Source organism: Peromyscus californicus, unplaced genomic scaffold (assembly GCF_007827085.1).
Source record: "Peromyscus californicus insignis strain IS unplaced genomic scaffold, ASM782708v3 Scaffold_18__1_contigs__length_77618521, whole genome shotgun sequence".
NCBI lineage: Eukaryota > Metazoa > Chordata > Mammalia > Rodentia > Cricetidae > Peromyscus > Peromyscus californicus.
Window position 1 is genome coordinate 18,211,709 of NW_026294480.1, and position 19,445 is coordinate 18,231,153.

At 34.3% G+C, this 19,445-nt stretch overlaps 1 protein-coding gene across 5 annotated transcripts in view; it reads right to left on the reverse strand.

Moving 5' to 3' along the window:
* The window catches only part of Cdh12 (cadherin 12), a 988,903-nt gene that overhangs the window by 540,873 nt on the left and 428,585 nt on the right, over positions 1 to 19,445 (reverse strand). The window lies entirely within an intron of this gene.

Sequence of the window (19,445 nt, forward strand, 5' to 3'; positions counted from 1 at the left end):
AGAGAAAAAACCTGAAAATTCGGGCATGAAACTGAACAGAAAGTTTTCAAAAGAAGAAATAAATTGACTATAAGAGTAATTGCAAAATATTTAGCACCCCAAGTCATCAGATAATTGTAAATTAAAACTACTTTGAGATTTTATCTACCCAAGTCAAAACTGTTAATATTATTTTTTTAAAATGATGACAAATTCTTGCACGCATGTGAGGGAAGGAGAACACTTACTCACTGCTGGTGGGAGTGCAGCATGGTAGAGTCATTATGGAAATCAGTGTGGAGGTTACTAAAAAAGCTAGAACTATATCACCATACGATGCAGATATACCATTCTTGGCGATATTCTCAAAGGAATAGTTACCTACATTGAAGAGCTAAGTACAATAAAGTATCTACAGGACAGCTTCCTAATACATTGAGCACAGGTGCTAGTAAAGTCTACATAAAACACAACATATTTTCCCAGGTGATATTGACTCCAGAATAGAGCCTAATATTAATATAGTGATTTATAGATATTTCTAAAGACAACCAACTCACAGTGTGATGTAAGTAATATGCTCCCTCCTACAGAAAATAAAGTGCGTGCATTTGTGACTGTGTGTGTACGGATCACATAATTTCAACATTCTTTTTATAAGTTAGTCTGAATCACATAGATAAGCAATTAAGTGATTCGACTAAGATCTTTCTCCAACAGAGCTGTTGTTTGAATTGGCATACATATCAAAGTTCCCAGTGAATTAAGTTTTATTTTAAAATTGGCAGATTTTAAATGAAAACTTGACGCCTTGAGCTTTCTGGAGTGATCAAGCCTTGGTGCAATGAGACTGTGCTAAGAAGTACATGACTTTCCAATTCTGACTGCTACTCTTTTATTACTGGAGCTACAATCACTTTAGATTCTTTTCTTCCTCTGGCATCTGTGTCACGCTGATGGCTCATGCTGGGCTTGAAGTCAATTACAGCCTGGTACCTTTAGAACTTTTCAAAGGAAACGCTGTTAAATTAGTTCTTTCCCTGTACTGTAATTATCTAGTTAATCTTTTAGAAATTCAATGTGGAAGGCCCTCTTTCTTTTGAAATATATGCCTTGTTAAATTTTATGCACTATTCTAATCCAGAGAAATTTTCTGGATCACAGTTTTTAAAACTAAGCTGCCAGATTTGTATTACTCACAAGTTCCATAACTTGTATTAATGTGTTACTAATGTGTTCAATGCATTATTTAACATTAATAAATTCAAATATATTAAATATGTTTTATTTATCAACCTTAGAGTGATACTGCCTTTTAAATGACTGGATTTTTGGGGTATGATGCCTGTTAAAATGACTAAAGTCATTTTATTCTCTAGCATAGAATCACATTTCTGTGGTTTTTTTTTTTAATGAATGTTAAAAATAACTTTGTCAATGGTTTATTGACTCCAGACATTTAACTATAGCAATTTCAAGGTTGATCAGACTAGTCATTATTTCAAAAAGTGACTGTCACCAGCCATGATATGTTCCTGAAATTGACTATCTTGAATGATCATTGAATTTTGTCTGAAATCTCTACACATGAAAAACACACCATTCTAAAAACTATTTCTTGATTCACATTCATCAAAACTATTTTGATGACTCTTAGCTCGCAGAATCTTAACTTTATGATGTTTATCATTTTCTTCTTTACCAATTTTAGCTGGTTTCTTGAACATTTAGATATTTTTATAGTTATTATTTTCCTTCAGTTCTTATTCATTCTACTTCTTTAATTTTTCTATTAATTACATCAAATTGGTTATGCTCTTAGCTGCATATACATTAATGAAAACTATCACCTAAATGAATATTAAGAATGCAATATGTATATCATTGTCACACAAAAATATGTGCATACAATTTCTACATGTTTCAATGGATGAAAAACAGTATTTTAACATTTATCAAAAGTAACTTGTGTAAGAAATTTGACCTGAGGTACTGGAGCATCACATGATAGGTGGACATGAAACAAGGTCTTCTCTACAGAATCCATTATAGTTCGGAGTATGCTCACTCTTCATGAGCTTTGAAAAAGGACCTGTTCATATATAGTGTAACCAGCTGGAGAAGGTTAGAGAGAAAGACAAAATCTTTAAATCTGGGGAGTTTTCAATCTTAACCATTATTTAAAATGTTTCTCACTACAAAGAAGAGTATGTATAATTCAGATTACCCTTAGGTAACTAGGAAGGATCCAAGGGCTACCCTGGTTTGAGTAAAAAGAAACCCATTTCAGAGGGAATTATTTTTTTGTTTAAATGGGCTTAAAAACTCCCTCAGATTCTTTTTAAATCAAAGGATAGGAGCTATAAAATTTTTACACACTCAGTGACCTATTGTTTATTCACAACCCACAGCTTATTTAAGACACATAAAGATAATTAGTACAATTGTCTGTACCATCAATATAATTCAGATTACTGTGCTATTTTTTGTGGTACTAGTATTACATTATTCAATCATTGAACTTTGAAATATCCAATATAGTGAAGTCTATAATGAAATTAGAATTCATCTACCCTATGTGGATTTCAATAATTTAGTCAGCTTTCCTGAGGTTGAGAGCATAGACTTGGCTTCTGCTGTCAACTGATTTCACAGGAAGTTAAGGGGTTAAGCATTGTGGCTGTGGGGACTCTTGGTTCTGCATTACCATGCTTCAGCTTCCAGCAAGAACTAAAGCTCTTGCCCTGAGACGCTCATTGTGTAAAGCAAAGTCAGGAATCATTATTGTGGAGAAGGTCAACTATTCAGGGAGTTCTAGCCTAGAAGCAAGATTATGGGCAGCAGAACTCCCAAAGCCATGACAGAATAAAGATCAGAGCAGTCTCTTTGGACTGCACTGACTGACACAAACACCACACCTTGTGCTAAGGAACTCTATGGCTTCTTCGAAGCATGAGAAATATCGAGGCAAAATGATACCTATCCTTACCCTTTAGTGCAGGCATGGAGGTACTATCAATCTCCTAAAATTGTGTATTCTAAACTTCCTTTTAGCCTAGTGTGGAAATTTATCTTATCTGCTGAATCAAGGTAGTGAAACACTAAGTTAATTAAAGCAAACAGCACTTTATTTCTTTGTTGAATTTCATTCATTATTTAAAACTTCAACTCAAGGATGTATTTTTTGGCAGATAACTAAGATATGTTATGGATATCATAGAAAATTATTGAACGTGTTCCACTATGAACATGGCTAGATGTCTTGATGGTGAGGATCAGCAGTGCCCTGAATATGTTGAAGACTCCAGACAGGAAGCATCAGTCTAAAGGGAACAGTGTCTTCTCTTCTGCCTCAAAGTCACCCTTTCCATTTCCTCACCTTTTATAGTTAATAAGAGGGATAAAGGCTGGTAAACCAAGAATCACCCAAATTCTATAACCAGGTAGGTGCTCTCTCATCTCCCACCCTGCCTTCTGTGACTCAGCACCAGCAACCACATCATCACCAGCCATCAATTAGACACATTACTGTGGCCAAGGGTCATGTATTTTCCCTATATGCATGTGTCATGCCTTTTAAAAAGCCCACATCTTTAAGGCCTGTCCCTTTCCATCCCCATTCAGAGGCCACCTCTAGTATATCCCTCCCCTCCAAATAAATCTCTCACGAGGTCTCTTATATGGTATGATTTTGTGGCATTCTTGGCTCTCTGATCACAGCAAACACACACCACACACACTCTTTTGAAAATGCATCGCTTTTAATCTCTCACAACCACGTAGTCAAAATGATTGGTTTCTACTCATTTCCAAAATATTCATGATTTTCCATATTGTCTTCTTTTTCATCAGCCTTTAAAGTCTTTAATTCTTTGTCACATCAAAGATCTATCTCTTAAAAAAATAAAACAGAGAACTAGTACCTCACTTAAGATTTAAAAACTGAACAAATATGTACAAGTGTGTGCAAAGTTGCTATCACAGACATCCTGAAAATGAAAGCTTAGAAATTCTTTTTTCTGCCTATAAATTAAGCATTTGTACACTTTTATATAAGTTCTCAATTAATTTAGCTACAGTAGAATTTAACGTTTATATAAGTGCTTAATCTCAGCAATGAAGAATAGGAAAAGAATGCAATAAATTGGCAATATCTAAAATTCCCAACATTTGATTAACTCAGATTCTGATTCTATTTACTAAAAAAGTAAAAAAATCACAATACTTAAATATACTATTCAACAGAATGTTCATGAATGAATATTAGTCTTAAACACTGTGAAAGTAAAATGAGTTTTAAAAGTTGTCTTTTATATGTACTCATACATAGCCGCATATTTACTATTATTACATAATTCTAGGACAGCAACTGCACAGTCAGAATATGTCTGTCAACTATAAGAGGAATAAGTCCCAAAACACAAGAGAATTTTTGTTTTTGATTTTTCAAGACAGGGTTTCTCTGTGTAGCCTTGGCTGTCCTGGAACTCACTCTGTAAACCAGGCTGGCCTCTGACTCAAAGAGATCCACTTGCCTCTGCCTCCTGAGTGCTAAGATTAAATCCTTGAGCCACCACTGCCTGGCTAACAAAAGAAATTTAATGAAAAATACATTTTATTTATTTATTTATATTAACAGAGCAAATGTCTATTAGCTCTTCTTCTCAGAATCAAAGTAGAATTTTTTTAATGTATAACAGTATTATATAATGATTTTATTAAAGAAAAAATTGCATTCATTTTACCAAAAGGAAAAAAAAATTCTACTCAGCAAATATTTCACTGACTTTGTGAATGCCGATATTGAAGGTTTTTCAGAGCTGTGTTAATTTTAAAGTCAAAATGCAGATAGAGAAATGGTTGAGAAAGTTGAGACAGTCAACATGTAGATTGCATTGACTCTAATTTATATTTAGTCCATTTTTGTATTGAATCTGCTACTTAAGTTCCCATAGGTAGATTATTTTCAGTCAAAAGTAGGGGAGACCTCATGAGCTTTCCCACCCCCGTGGTGGGGTGTTTTATTTTTCTACAGGCAGCTCACAGATGTTGAGACAGGGAAAAATCGTTTTCCCAAGGGACAAGCACACCAAACGGTTACCGATAACAAGTGGTCTGCCTTGAAAGCATACACACAAGTAATATACAGTCTTACATCTTACAAAAAGCACTAGAGAAACCAGAATTGTTGAACACACAGGCTTTTTTTTTTTCTTCAAGGGAAGGAAAGGATGCGTTTTCACCCTGAAGGCTGGTTGGATGTTACCTGGTTATCGTTCGCTATTCAGTGGAGCCAGCCTTCACCAGAATCCCGCAATGTCCTGGGTACTCTTGAGGTGCTTATCCTCAGCTTTGTCTCTAAGTCAACAAAACCAAAGAGGTCCTTCGTACTTTGCATTCTCTGTCAATGGAACCCATCCTTACGCTCATTACAAATCTTTCCTCCCGAAGCTTTCCTCCCTATCTTGAACACGGTCCTCTGTCAATGAAGACCCCTTCATTTGGTACACAGGTGCTTCACTAAAGAGATGGAGCTTGCAAGGGAGTTTCGAGGCAGCAATACCTAAAGATTTTTTTGTGATAATTGTCACATGTAAAATCTTTTCAACTTCTATTATATTTTTAAGTGTGTATAAAATTAAAACATTTGGTTGTTATGCCCAGATCTTGGAGACCTCCAAAAGACCACCATGGAGACCGAATCCCATATGTAAAAGCAATGAGCCTTTGTTTCAAGCTCAGGGCTTGGACTCTAACACAGGCAGTGAGTGGTGAGAACAGAGAGCTCTAAGCCCAGGAAGGGTTGGGTTTTTAATCATAGCAGAAGTTGGGGTCAGGAAATTTTTAAGGTTTCAGGATCCTGATTGGATGACATTAGCCTAGGGTATAGAGAATGTTTGGAATGTCAGGTATTTCCCCTTAGATGCAGTCCCTCTCTGGGTGGGGTCAGCTCCGGGCTTCACCTGGATCCTGATGTTGCCTGCCAGTAAGCCTGTCACAGAAGCTGTGTCTGGACTTCTAAGCCTGTCATGGCAGTTGTGTGGACAAGCTGTTTTGCCCCCTCCCCCACATTGGTCATATTCCGGAAGTTTTTGACCCATTACGGACTAAAGTCATGCTGACCTGAGTTTCATTTTTAGCTCACTGAGCAGATGTTCTCCTGCCTGCTGTGATGCTCACAAGTACCACAGCACAATCTGAAGTTCTATACCTTCCCAAGATGGTTTTAGTGATAATGTACGGAAGAAAAAAATAGCATAATATAGTTAACATTGTAGAGGATAAAGTCCGGATTACTTTTAGATAATAGACAATAGAAGAAAAAGAGAAATTAAAGACCTTGGCTAAGTCAATCTTTGAACATGACACATAGGGACAAATGAGTGGAACATAATGCCTTTGTCAAGCTGTCTCCTCAAGGACACTTAACTTGAGCCTGTCTTTTCACGAAGTAACACACACAAAAAAATGAAATAAAATTGATATTCTCCAATGTTGCCTCAGGCTTATTGATTATTACATGAGCATATGGTGAGTTGAATCAATAGCGATAATGTTTCAAAATTATGCTATTTTCCACTTTGAAATAAATTAATGATTATTTAAGATGATATCATACTTTCTAAAATGCAGTTCTGCAAAGATTTATCTATACATTAATTTTCACTCAGAAAAAATATAATTTCAACATTCACTGTTAAAGATAAGATTATAGTTGTGGATTTTTTGGTTGTTCTTTTGTTTTGTTTTACAGCTTTACACATGCTGGGGAAGTCCTACAATACTGCAGCAAATTGACTTTTAATATATTAACGTCATATATTCATTTTAGTATTTTCATATGAAATATAATTTTATTGTGATAATTTAGTAGTGACACTACTCTCATGATAGCAAGCATATTTCATTTTCTAGTTACTTGATGCTTGTAAGTGTATCATTATTATTTTTATTTTAATTGAGAATTGAACCAGGGCCTAATATCTCTGTATTATTTTAAAGCATACTATTGTGATCTTTTGTTTGTACTCTAATCAATAAAATTTGCCTGAATATCAGAGGTCAGAGCCAGCCACTAGATTAAACATAGAAGCCAGGCAGTGGTGGCACACACCTTTAATCCCAGCAATTGGGATCTCCTGCCTTTGCTCCCAGTATTTGGGAAACACACACATCATTAATCCCAGCACTTGGAAGGTTGAGGCAGGAAGAGATATGGCTGGACAGGGAAAGGAATATAAGGTGGGAGGAGACAGGAACTCAGTCCTTTCACCTCAGGATTCAGTGGCATTCAATCACAGGATTCATGGAGACTGGACCTTGCCTCCCTTTCAGCCTGAGGGTTAGGTACTGGTGAGAAGTTTCTCTAGTGTCTTGTTCCTTTGTCTCTCTGATCTTTCAGCATTTATCCCAATATCTAGTTTTAGGTTTTTATTATAAGACCAATTAGGATGTATGCAAGAGCATACTCTCTGTATAGAGATTTTCAGGTTATGGGTTATCAGAGTGTAAATGAATAGTTTTTAAAAAATAGCTTGTCTCCCAACTGCCACCTTTCCTCTGAAAAGAAAGTAATTCATAGAATATTTCTCTTTGGGAAATAGAGCAGGAAATTCTCCAAAAAAAAGTACACATGTCATTGCCATAATATATTTAATTTCTGATGTCACAATTTCTTGATTTAACAGCCAATAGACTATTTTTCAAATTCCAAATACATGAAACTCTTGATATATAAATATCTGTTTGGAATACGGAAAATAATTTTAGGATACTTTTCTGTTAAGGATCCAAGTAGACATTTTTCTTCCATCTTTATTATCTAGCTTTCCCTTTAAGGTTTCGGGAAACTAAATTATTTTCTTCCTGGTATGTGTGGACAATAGAATTGAATTTCTTCCTGCCTTTTAGCCTTTGTTTCTCAGAAGGTTCTTTTAAGTAATTTATTCTCTGGCCCTTTCATGTTACTGAACCTGTTTTCTTTTTGTGTAGTGTCTAGTGTTGAGAGACATAGTAATGATATGAACTGCAAACTATAATAATACTTCAAGAGAAAAGAGGAAAAAAAAGCACTCCTATAATGCCAAAGGTTTTTTTTTTCTCCCCCCCCCCCCCCCCCGCCCCCTCTGGAAGTAGAATGACCAGGAAAAGAAAAAGTTGAAGCTGATGGGATTAGCTTGCTGTCTTGCTGAGTTTATGAGACCTGTAAAGAATACTGATGAATTTTTTTTAAAGGGAAAGGGTAATAGAAAACAATATTATAAATTTTAAACACGGATTTCTTTACAGAGAGTTGAACATAAAATCCAATTCTCTATTCCATTATTGGGTAGCAAGTCCAAAAAGCAAGCTTGTTTGCCGTTGGCTTCTGTGCCCTTGGCTGATAGGGACCCTTGCGGTGGAGCTCTGTGAAGTAGCTAAGCTATCTGCAGTGCTGCAGTGTGAACGTTTCTGACATCTAGACCTTGCACTGGACACACTGGGGGCTGGTAGAGACACCCGCTTCTGGAACACAACTGGCTGAGCATTTGACTCAAATGATAGAACTCGGGTGAGGCCTGGTGAAGACCCATGGACAGCTGAGGATCATCTGTGAACCACGGAATCCATTTTAATCAGACACCATGACAGACTGGAAACTAAACTGATTCTCAGTCGTGCTGATTAGATGACCTTGAAATACTGTAAACAATGGGCAGAAATGAAGTTCTTTTTATTGTAAGGAAAAGCTAACTATTCAGTGCTAACGCAGTTATGATTACTTGAGGAGTGTCTACAATCACTAGTTTATGAAACCAGTTTAACCCCAAGGGACAATCTGTAACCATTTATCCCAACATACACAGAAAAGTGCAGTATTCTCCCCTCCCAAGGAAACTTCTCTTTTCAACACACAGAAACCAACCCAGAAAACCACAACCAATCAAACTGCAGAGCAGTGGAACCCAGTCCCAGTGGATATGTCCACGAAGCACTCCCGAACTTAAGGCTCAGGGAACATTGCCATAGAGGGAGACAGAAAGACTGTAAGAGCCAGAGGATCAGGAGTTCACTGTGATTTTTCTCTTAGAAATGTCGGAAGCTATGCCCATAGAGCAACACTTAAAACTGGATGGAGAAGTGCCCCCAAGACCTCAGCCCTACACAAAGAACTATTGGCGACTGAGAACATCAGTGTGGGAGAGTTAGCCTCCCCAAGAAAGAGAACAACAACTGAATTGTCCAGTGCAAAATAGTAAGTCAGGAAAACATACAGACAGGTAGTATTACATGTACTAAACAGGTTATACTTAGGAATATATATAAGTGTACATATATATGTAACAGTAAGAGGTCATGAGTTTGAAAGAGAATGGGAAAGGATATATGAGAAGTTTACAGGAAGAAAAGGAATGGGAGAAATAGTGTAATTAAATTATAAACTCAAAAAGAGAATTATACCTTTGTGTTCTTCTAGATAGTTATTATGCATTTATTTTATCACAGGTAATTCAAATCCAGAAAAATAAAGCCATGTAATTTATTTTAGATTTAAAAGCTGATTGAATATTTTGAGTAGGAATAAATTAATATGATCATTAAAATAAACATTCAAATAATCATAGGGAATAAATAAACTCAATAAAATTTGCCCAAGGATGTTATTTTTTTTTTTTTATTTTAAAGGTATTCTTTTTTACAGTAGACATAGATGCTTGCCTGGTCTTTTTATAGCATCAAGGTCCTAAATTTAACTATTTTTCAAGACTATCTGCATGTGTTAACATTCTGCTATTTTTAAAATTTCCACCTTTAGGAAAAATTACAAGTTATTATCCATGCAAAATGTAGATGTAGCCCTGATGGTCTGAGACATGAATAAAGCAATTAAAGGCTAAGTCACTGATTTTTTAATATAAAAATTGACTACATTCATTGTTATGGACTCAATGAAATGTTTACAAATGCATTTCATTCTGACAACTTTCAGAATCTTTAGTAGTGAAAAATTAACAATAATGTCTTAGAGTGATAATATAATTTGCATGTCTACAGAATACAGTATGATATTTTAACATGTGGGTAAAAATCAAATCAATGTAACTTACATATTCATTAAATTAAATCATCTACTTTGAGCTGAATGGAAGAATTAAAAATCCATGCTTTTAGCATTTCAAAATATACCCTTATTACTAAATATAATTATCAAAGGAAATTGTGCAACCTTGATTTTATGTAACAATACCCCATCTACACAATTTAGATTAAATAAAGTAGCTGCAGTTTTTGCATTGTTAAGTTTTGTCATTTTTATTGGAATGTATTACTTATATTACTTATATACTTTATTTCTGAGATTATAACATGATTTAATTACATTTTCCCTTTCCATTCCTTCCCCTCAAATCTTCCACTATAACACTCCCCACTTTGCTTCAAATGCATGGTCTCTTCTTAATAAATATGTTTATGTGATAAAATCAATGTGCATTTTTCACTTTATATTATTATTCTAATAGCTTATTACTTGGTGTTGATTTTCTTCAATGGAAATCATGTGAGATAAAAAGCAAAACTGAATTTATCAAAATACACAAAAAATCAGCAGTGACAACTAAACATCAACCACACATTTGAATCAGAAATTATTAATAAACTCAGTACAGTGGTGATTCAAGAAGTTTTGCAAAAGAAACCAGAGCCTTGAAGATGAGGATCATAATGGCCAGGCCTCAGAAATTGACAATGGTGATATGGTGGCAATCATTGAAACTGACCCTCTTACATCTTCTTGTCAATTTGTCAAAGAATTCAACAAAAAACATTCAAAGACAATCGGGCATTTGAAATGAATTGGCAAGGTTAAAAAGCTCTGTAACTGGGTACCTCAGAACATGACTGAGAATTAAAAGAAAAAATTGCTCTGAACCAATGCCCCATCTGGGTCTACACAAGGACAAATTGTTTCTTCATTGACCAGCAATCTGGAACAAAATGTACATTTTATGTAACAAACCTTAACTGTAAGCTCAGTGGTTGGTCCTTGAAAAAGCTCCAAAGCAATTCACAAAGTTAAACTGACACTAAAAACATCATTCGTTGGTCCACAGTTGTGATCTACTGCAGCTTTCTGAATCCCAGCAATATCACGGTGTTTAAGAAGTACGCTCCCACAGCCAGAACTGCTCAACAGGAAGGACCCACTTTCTTTCCATGATGATGTCGAATTTCACATTAAAATCATTTTTTCAAAAGTTGAATGAGTTTGACTGCACAGTTTTTCTCATTCATCATATTAATCTGATTCTCACAAATTAACAACCACTTCTTCAAGAATCTCAACAACTTTTAATAGGAAGAACCAATAGGAAATACTATCTAAGAGTTCACTGATTCCTACAGCACAGCTATTTATGCTACAGAAACAGACAAATTATCTTTTCATTACACATACCCATGATATGTGTATACATATATATATACATGCAAACACACACATTTCTTATATTTTCAAAAGAGATGGCAGTTTCAGACCATGAATTTTGAATTATTATTACCTGGTTCCAACAAAAGATAATCAGTTAAAATAGACACCACTACAATGAAATAAATAAATAAATGAACAGGCTTCTTGAGGTTAAAAATAAAATAAATAAAGGTATGTAAGATAAAACAAATACTAAAACATTAGAGTTGGATAAAACAAATACAATGAAGGAAAAGAGCCTAAGAGGAGACACAAAAAAACAGATCTACTGTGTTTGCATACTCAGGAATCTTATAAAAGCACTAACTGGAAACAACGTTACATATGCAGATGTCCTGGGACAGACCCGGGCAGGTCCTATCCATTCCTGTGAGTTTATATGTGGATTAATCACGTTAATGTGGTGGGCCACGTTTTCTTGATGTCCTTCATCCCCTTTTGTGGTCACATCTTTTCTGCCTCTTCTGCAGAGTTCCCTGGTCCCTGAGAAGGAGGGCTTTCATGGAGACATCCCATTTAATGAGTGTCTCTTTTTTTTTTTTTTTTTTTTTGGTTTTTTCTCAAAGTCTCTTACTCTCTGCATAATGTCTGGTTGTGGGTCTCTGTATTTGTCTACATCTGCTTCAGGAGATGGCTTCTCCGATGATGGCTGAGCAAAGCACTGATCTGTGCTTAGAGCAGAATGTCATTAGAAGTATTTTATTGTTACATTTTTGTTGTTGTTTGTTTGTGTATTCTTTGTTTTAGAGCTTTAGTATTAGGTTTTACTTTAGGACCCTGGGCTATCTAGCATTAGCAGTAACTACTGAAATTAAAATTAGGACTACTCACCCATGTTATTACAAGGGAAAATAACCTAAATGTAGTCATATCCATATCAACATTTAATTCCTAGTCTTCCACAAATTTGATAGCTTACTAATGTCCTCAAACTGATCAGTATGGGATTAAATGTCAACCAAACAGCAGAGTCATTTTCATATCAACACATGTACATTTAAAAAACATGCATATATGTAATTTGTACTTTAAAAGGGGCCATATTTCTGTATTATTCAATAATTCATGTTGTTAATTATACTTATGTATATAGTTATGTTTATATGTCATGACAGGACAGCTAGGAGTACCAATTAATAACTAAATTTTGGTCATTTTAAAAACATTAATTACCAAATATGAAATAAAGTAATCAGAATGGTCAGCAGTTTTTATAAGGTGATGTGAATATCTGTAAAAATTCTAATCAATTGCCCTTTTGAAATTGTATTCCTTCAAAGCTTAGTAAACGAATTTAGTCTATTTATGATATCTGTGTAAATTATGGGGGATAGTTATATTGTTTAAAAGTGAAAACTCCTAGTATCACTTGACAAACATAAGATTTTTGCTTCTCTATAACTAAGTATAGGAAAAAGAACTTCTTTCAAACGTCAGTTATGAATTTTTGATGTTGTTAACAGGAATTTAAATCTAACCACCTTGTCATTTTAAATATGTTATCATTTCATTAGAATGAGTAGATGAATGATTAAAAATCAAATTCAGACAGTCTTTAGTATATAGGTGGGATTTTATTTTGCCTCCTCTTCCATGTTCTGGACAGTTCAAGGACACTTGGTATTTACTAACTAGTTCTTACATGAATTGATTTTGATGATCACTCAAATGTCCGAATTGCTACATTATATATACATATCTATATCTTATGTTTATGGATATATAAAAGTATGTGTGTATCATAGTTGTTTCTAATAAGCCAAGTTAAAACTATTAAAATTATAAACAAGGTCAGAACAATGAAACTTCAGGTAGAGAAGTCTGATATATGATGATTACATTAATATATATTTATATGTATGTATAAATTTTGAAATTAAGTCAATATTAAAATTAAACGTATATACTACTCATAATATATGTTTTGTATTTAATTTGACAAATCTTAATGGTACATTGAAATGGTCCTATTGCTAATTATTGCTGGAGTGTGATAAACTACAAATATATCTTGTTGCACACTCATAATCATATAACTTCACTACCAATTTGATGAAGACTGCAGTATCTAAACTCAAGACCACAATTTTCTATTGTTTCCATGAATTTTAATATGTTCTCTGTGAGATGAACTATGCACATAGATAACTAAAAGTAAGACAGATAAGAATGTCATTTGATGCTTTGAAAATCTGAAAAAAAGTTCTGTAAAGGAAAACATAAGAAATAACTAAAATTAGAATTTTATTTATTTGAAACAGTTGAAAAATACTTAAATTTTGAACATGTGGTGGACATTGGCGGAGCGGGCTTTCTGTTTAAACCAGTATCTGTGTAAGGAGGGTGACTGGTTGATATGGATAGTGTTTCAATAAAAAAAGACCAACTGGTAGTTATTTCTGGCAGCACAGCAGTAAGCATTATAGAAACAGAAACATGTACAGCCGAATTACAGAACTGTCTAGGTTGGGTATTCCCATGAGTAATAACACAATATTTATTCCTGCAGCTACTGCCAATTATTTTAGGTGTTTACTTTTACCTTTATTTCTACACAGATGGACAGTTGACAACTATTTTAAAACTGACATCTTGGCAAAAACTACATGAGTTAACTTATAGACATTATATCAAATATTATTCTTATGCCAAATATTAATTTAATATTTTAAGTAGGTGAATATGTTTTTCAAAGGTATAGAAAGAAGAAGAAAAAGTGAGAGAAATAAAAAAAAGTAATCCAGACAAGCATGTCCTTTAGTTAACAATGTAGGTTGGGGGACAATGGTGCCGATATATAAACTTGGTTTCCCTTTGTATGTTTTGCTGAGAGAAGGCAGTGTAATATTAATCCTACTAAAGGGAAATGTATTCCATTCTCAATGGAGATACATAATTCATCAAGCAGCCAAAAATCATGCTTATCATTAACAGATAAAAGTTGTTGAATTATCCTCTTAGCTACATAAAAGAACAGAAACATAGCATTACATTTGATATTACTTACATATTACAGATGAAAGCTAATGCTATAGACCAAACCATGTTGCTATAAAATTTTCTGCTTATAAATGAATGTTTTCTTGTAAACAAAGTTCGGGTGTTATAAAAAGCCGGGAACATTGCTATCAATATTTAATTCCTCTTTATTTAGAAATTGGCTTTGAACGTGTCATCAATACTGTTAATTGTAACACGGAGGCATACTGAAAATACAAAGACTACATTGAGCTCTTTATTGTTGTTGTTGCTTGTTTGTTCTCTGTGCGCTGCTTTTCCCACTTTTGTTCTAACCTACCTGTGCACCCAGTCACGAAGACATCTCCTAAGAAAATGCTTGAATGAACCGGTTCTCATTAAAACCTCATATTTATCCTTTAGCTGACAGCCTGAGTATTATGAAGCAGGATTATTTAGTAAGAGGATATATTAAAAACAGTAGAGCAAACCTTTTTTATCTTTTTGTCCCTATCCCCCTAACTTTAAGTGCTTTCTCTAAAAGCAAACTTAAAACATATTGCAACAACAAAATGTGTCAAACCTGGAAAACAAAATACAGTATCACCTTAAAAGAGAACCAAAACCCCTCCTTCCCAAAACACCACAAACTGTAACCAAATAAAAGCGCCCACGTGCACGTGCACACACACACACACACACACACACACACACACACACAACTGTGGAGTCCACCATTTGTTGGTCAACTACTCCTGAACATGAGGTCAACCCAGGGTCATTCCATTGGAAAAAACTAATTTTCCTCTCCTCCAGCTGGTGCAAATTTCTTTCATTCACTCATTTTTGAAACACCGTAACAAAATAAAATATAATGAGATGAAACAAAAACTGTCCCATTGAAGTTGGCAAGACAGATAAACAGAAGGAGAAGAGCCCAAGAGGAGGCGGAAGAGTCAGAGATCCAGTACTTCTCACACACATTCAGCATCCCATAAACATACTAAACTGGAAGGCATCGCGTACATGCCGGTGACGTGGGACAGACTGTTGTAGGCCCTGTACCTGCTACATCAGTGTCTGTGAGTTCATATGAGCTTTGATCATGTTTATTTAGAAGGCTTTGTTTTCTTGGTGTCCTCCATCCTCTCTGCTTGTTACATTCTTCCTGCCTTCTCTTTAACTGTATTCCCTGAGTTCTGAGTGGAGAGATTCAGCAAAAAAATATTAATGCATTCTTTACATAGGGTATCATAGGAACCAGAGCTTACACGACCTAAATTAATTAATCTAATTTTTTAATCATAATCATTAAAAACTATAAAAAGTGAAAAATCATGATAGATAACCTCCATTCATAACTTAAATAAATATATTTTTTCTCACCGATTGAGGCAATAAAAATGATTAGCAATAAGTGTAGTACATACAAAAGATTTCCCTAAATTGTAAATTTATTGATGTTAGTGCTCAAAGTTCTAAACTACAAAGCAGCTGCTTCATTTACATAAAAACTCATTACATCAAAATCTTTCTGCATTTAGTTTTTTACCTGGAATATGTTTAACCATCCTACTTATAATAATATAAAAATAAGTAAATCTTGGTTTAAGGTGTATTTTAAAATGGAAAGATTTAGGGACTGTCAGGAAAATATTGATTACTATAACACAATAATGCTAGTGCAATACTTAACCAGATCTATAAATCAGCAACCAAATATCATATATATATATATATATATATATATATATATATATATATATATATATCAAAATGCAAAGTAAATGGAGAAACTTACGCCAATTATTTGTATGTGGTCCTACAAGTGAAGCTTTATTTTCAATCAGTTTTGGTTTTAATTAAAAGTTAGTTCACTGAGAAACATGGAATTTAAGTGATGCATACCTATATGCCAACTAGTTTGTTATTATGGGAAGAAAAGGATGGACACATGCTCATAGTATGCCAGGTAAAAAGCAGGAGGGAGATATTTCTACTTCTCAAATCAAACTTCCTCACAGCTTCTCTCTCTTGATTGAAACTGGATTCACATATGGAAACACAGACTTAACAAACTCTGTTTGGGATATTGCTCTTATCAACAGTGTGGGAAACTGAGGGAAGTGGTGGCAGGAAGCTTTGTTTACCTTTCTACAACAAAGCACATATTTGCTGCCTGAGGAATCCTTCAGCAAATTAGGACTTGTCTAGACTTATAATAGGAAAAAACCAAAAAATCAAAAAACTGCATCATTTGTAACTAAAGGCATTATATTGTTACACAAAAGACACTGAGTGGAAATATGGGTTTTTCCATCATCATCCTTGAGTAAATCATTAAAACATGATAAGTAGAACATATGTATTTTGGTAAAAATTTTATGGATGATATCAAAGAAAGGAAACTACATAATTTTGTTTTTTATTACTTTTGCATTTTGGTGATTAGTCCTTATGCCACATATGTGGTTGAGAATAATAAAAGAAAGGAGGAAAATACATGATTATTCCCGAGTTCTTTTAATAGAAAGAATAATGTATTAAGGTTGCCTTAGCCACATATCACATAAACATAAATAATTGTATGACATTAGTATGAATCGGATATATTGGGGTGTCTCAATATGTTCATGTATGCACTGAATCAAAGCAATGTTGAAATGTGAAAAAAAATCAATAACAGGTTTCAAGAATTTAAAAAATTGTTACCACTGACATCGTCAAAATTCTAATCAAAGAAAGAAAACGACAGCGCTACTACAACCCGATTTACTCCCTTTACTCACAGCAAACAGCATTTCAAACTAGACTACAGAATAGTGGGAGAACAAACAATAGGTTCTCACTCAGTTTCCTGAACTGAAAGTAAAAAATATTCTTCTCAGAACAAAGAGACCAAGGACGCCACTTTTTATTAAGATATGTTATGCTCTCACTTTGATAATAGAGTTGGCCAAATTTACTTAGAAAAGTCATAATTTTCTAAGAGTGGAGATAAGCACGTTATTTAGGGTGGGTATTTTAATTTTTATGTTAATTGTGGAGAAGTTTAGAAAGGATATTAAGTGCTTGTCAAATACTGTCTGGTATTGGTACAGACAGTAAAGCTCCCTGGCTTGATGAAATCATCTCCTCTCAAGAGCTACATGGTACATTTAGATTGTGATGTTTGGAAAACAATTTTGACAGTGAGAGATATTTAGTCAATGATATTATTAAGTAACATCTCCATGTTCAGCTCCTGACTTATGCAAGATAAATCAGACACTGTGTCATTTTTCAAAGAGCTTATAGTCCTTTAGGAGATAAATTGCACACATAAATAAGCAGATGATAAATAGATACCAATAATTGTCATAACATGCACAAAATTGAATGAAGTTCTATGGATAAAGTAGAAATGTTGACTGCCAGATTAATTAAATCTCTATAGACTAAAGTTTTGTTCTCAAATAAATACAGCATAAATTCAAGTCTAAATTAATTGGTGTACAAAAACCTAATAGATTCCTAGTAGTAATAATTTTCAAACACTTTTCTCACAGAGAAAAATGCTTTATCTTGCTGGGATTGAGTTAACACACTCTAAACAACTTTCAAGTTTCATTTATTTTCCAAAAAATTTCAGGGCTTCAGGAATTCATCACAGCTTGTTTTACTGATATTTTTATGGCTGAAGAGAATTCCACCAATCCTTTCCTTGGAGGACAGGGTGGCTAATGACTGAAAATGGTTGCTGAAGGAAAGAGTGTCATTTCCTCTAATTATGTAGCTACCTAGTGACTATATGGTAAGAAGAAGAGGTTCACAGTACAAGTTAAGAAAGCTACCTAAGGGTAATGAGGGGAGTATGAATATCATCATAATATGTTGAATATATGTGTGAAAAAGTCAATAAAGGGAGGAGAAAATGCTTTAGATTTCTTTTCAATTATCTTAATTTGTTATAATTAAATGGCAAGCAAATAATAAACACAATATTATCATAACTTACTTCATGGAATTACTTAAATAAACACATTGCTTCTTTGAATGTTCCTTTATGTTTAGTTTTGTTTTACATTTTTAAACAGGTGAAATTTGGTCTTATTCTTCCAAGGACTTCTTCCCTTTGAGAATGGTCTGCCTGTGTCCTACTTTCTCTGGAAAGAGGAGCTGGAGAGAATGACATCTGTGTGGAGACAGGTTAATGTTACTGTCTGACATCCTCTTGTTCTGTATTCTCAAACATAATTTTAAAAAACACAGCATGGATAGGCGTGTCTTGGTTTCTTTTCCTAAGGGTGTGATAAAATTCTCTGACAGAATCAACTCAAGGTACTTATTGTTTCATCATGTCCTGCAACCATGCCTTTCACACCAATGTACTGGACCTTTAAATTGTGAATCAAAATGGTCCTCGAGTTCCTTAAGCTGCTTTCACCAATTATTCTGACACCACAGTGAGGAACATGGTTAGTATAGTTAATAATAAAGCTGATATTGTTTAATATAGTTCATAAGAAAGGAGAGAGATTTACTCCTATAATAGAAATGGTATCTTGGCATTTGTAGTACACTGGTGCTCTTCTCTCTCTATTTATGTACTATGTCTTAGTAACTGCTTCAAAAGTAAGTAGTGTGTTCTTCCTGTGCAAAGAGTTGGTTGACCTGTTCAGACACATTAACAGAAAATGCTCTCTTTCCTTGATTGATTCCCTCATAGTCTGTCTCCATCTCTTTGGGTCTGGCTCCCTCTCTGTCTCTGTCTCCCTGTTTCCCTCTTTTTTCTTCCTTCCCCCCCTTATTTCCTTTTTGCCTTCCTTCCCCTTTCTTTCATTTTTTATTACTGTTTCTGTAGTCCAGTCTGGCTTCAAATTAGCAACACCAGCACCCCTGCTTGAGTTTTGCAATATGAGCAAACACCACCACATACCCCATCTACAATTTGAAACCTTTATTCTTCTTCTATTTTATCATCTTGAAAATGTGCCTTGCTCCTTAGTCAAAATATCAAGAGTAATTTTAAATATTTGCTTTTATAAATCATACTTTT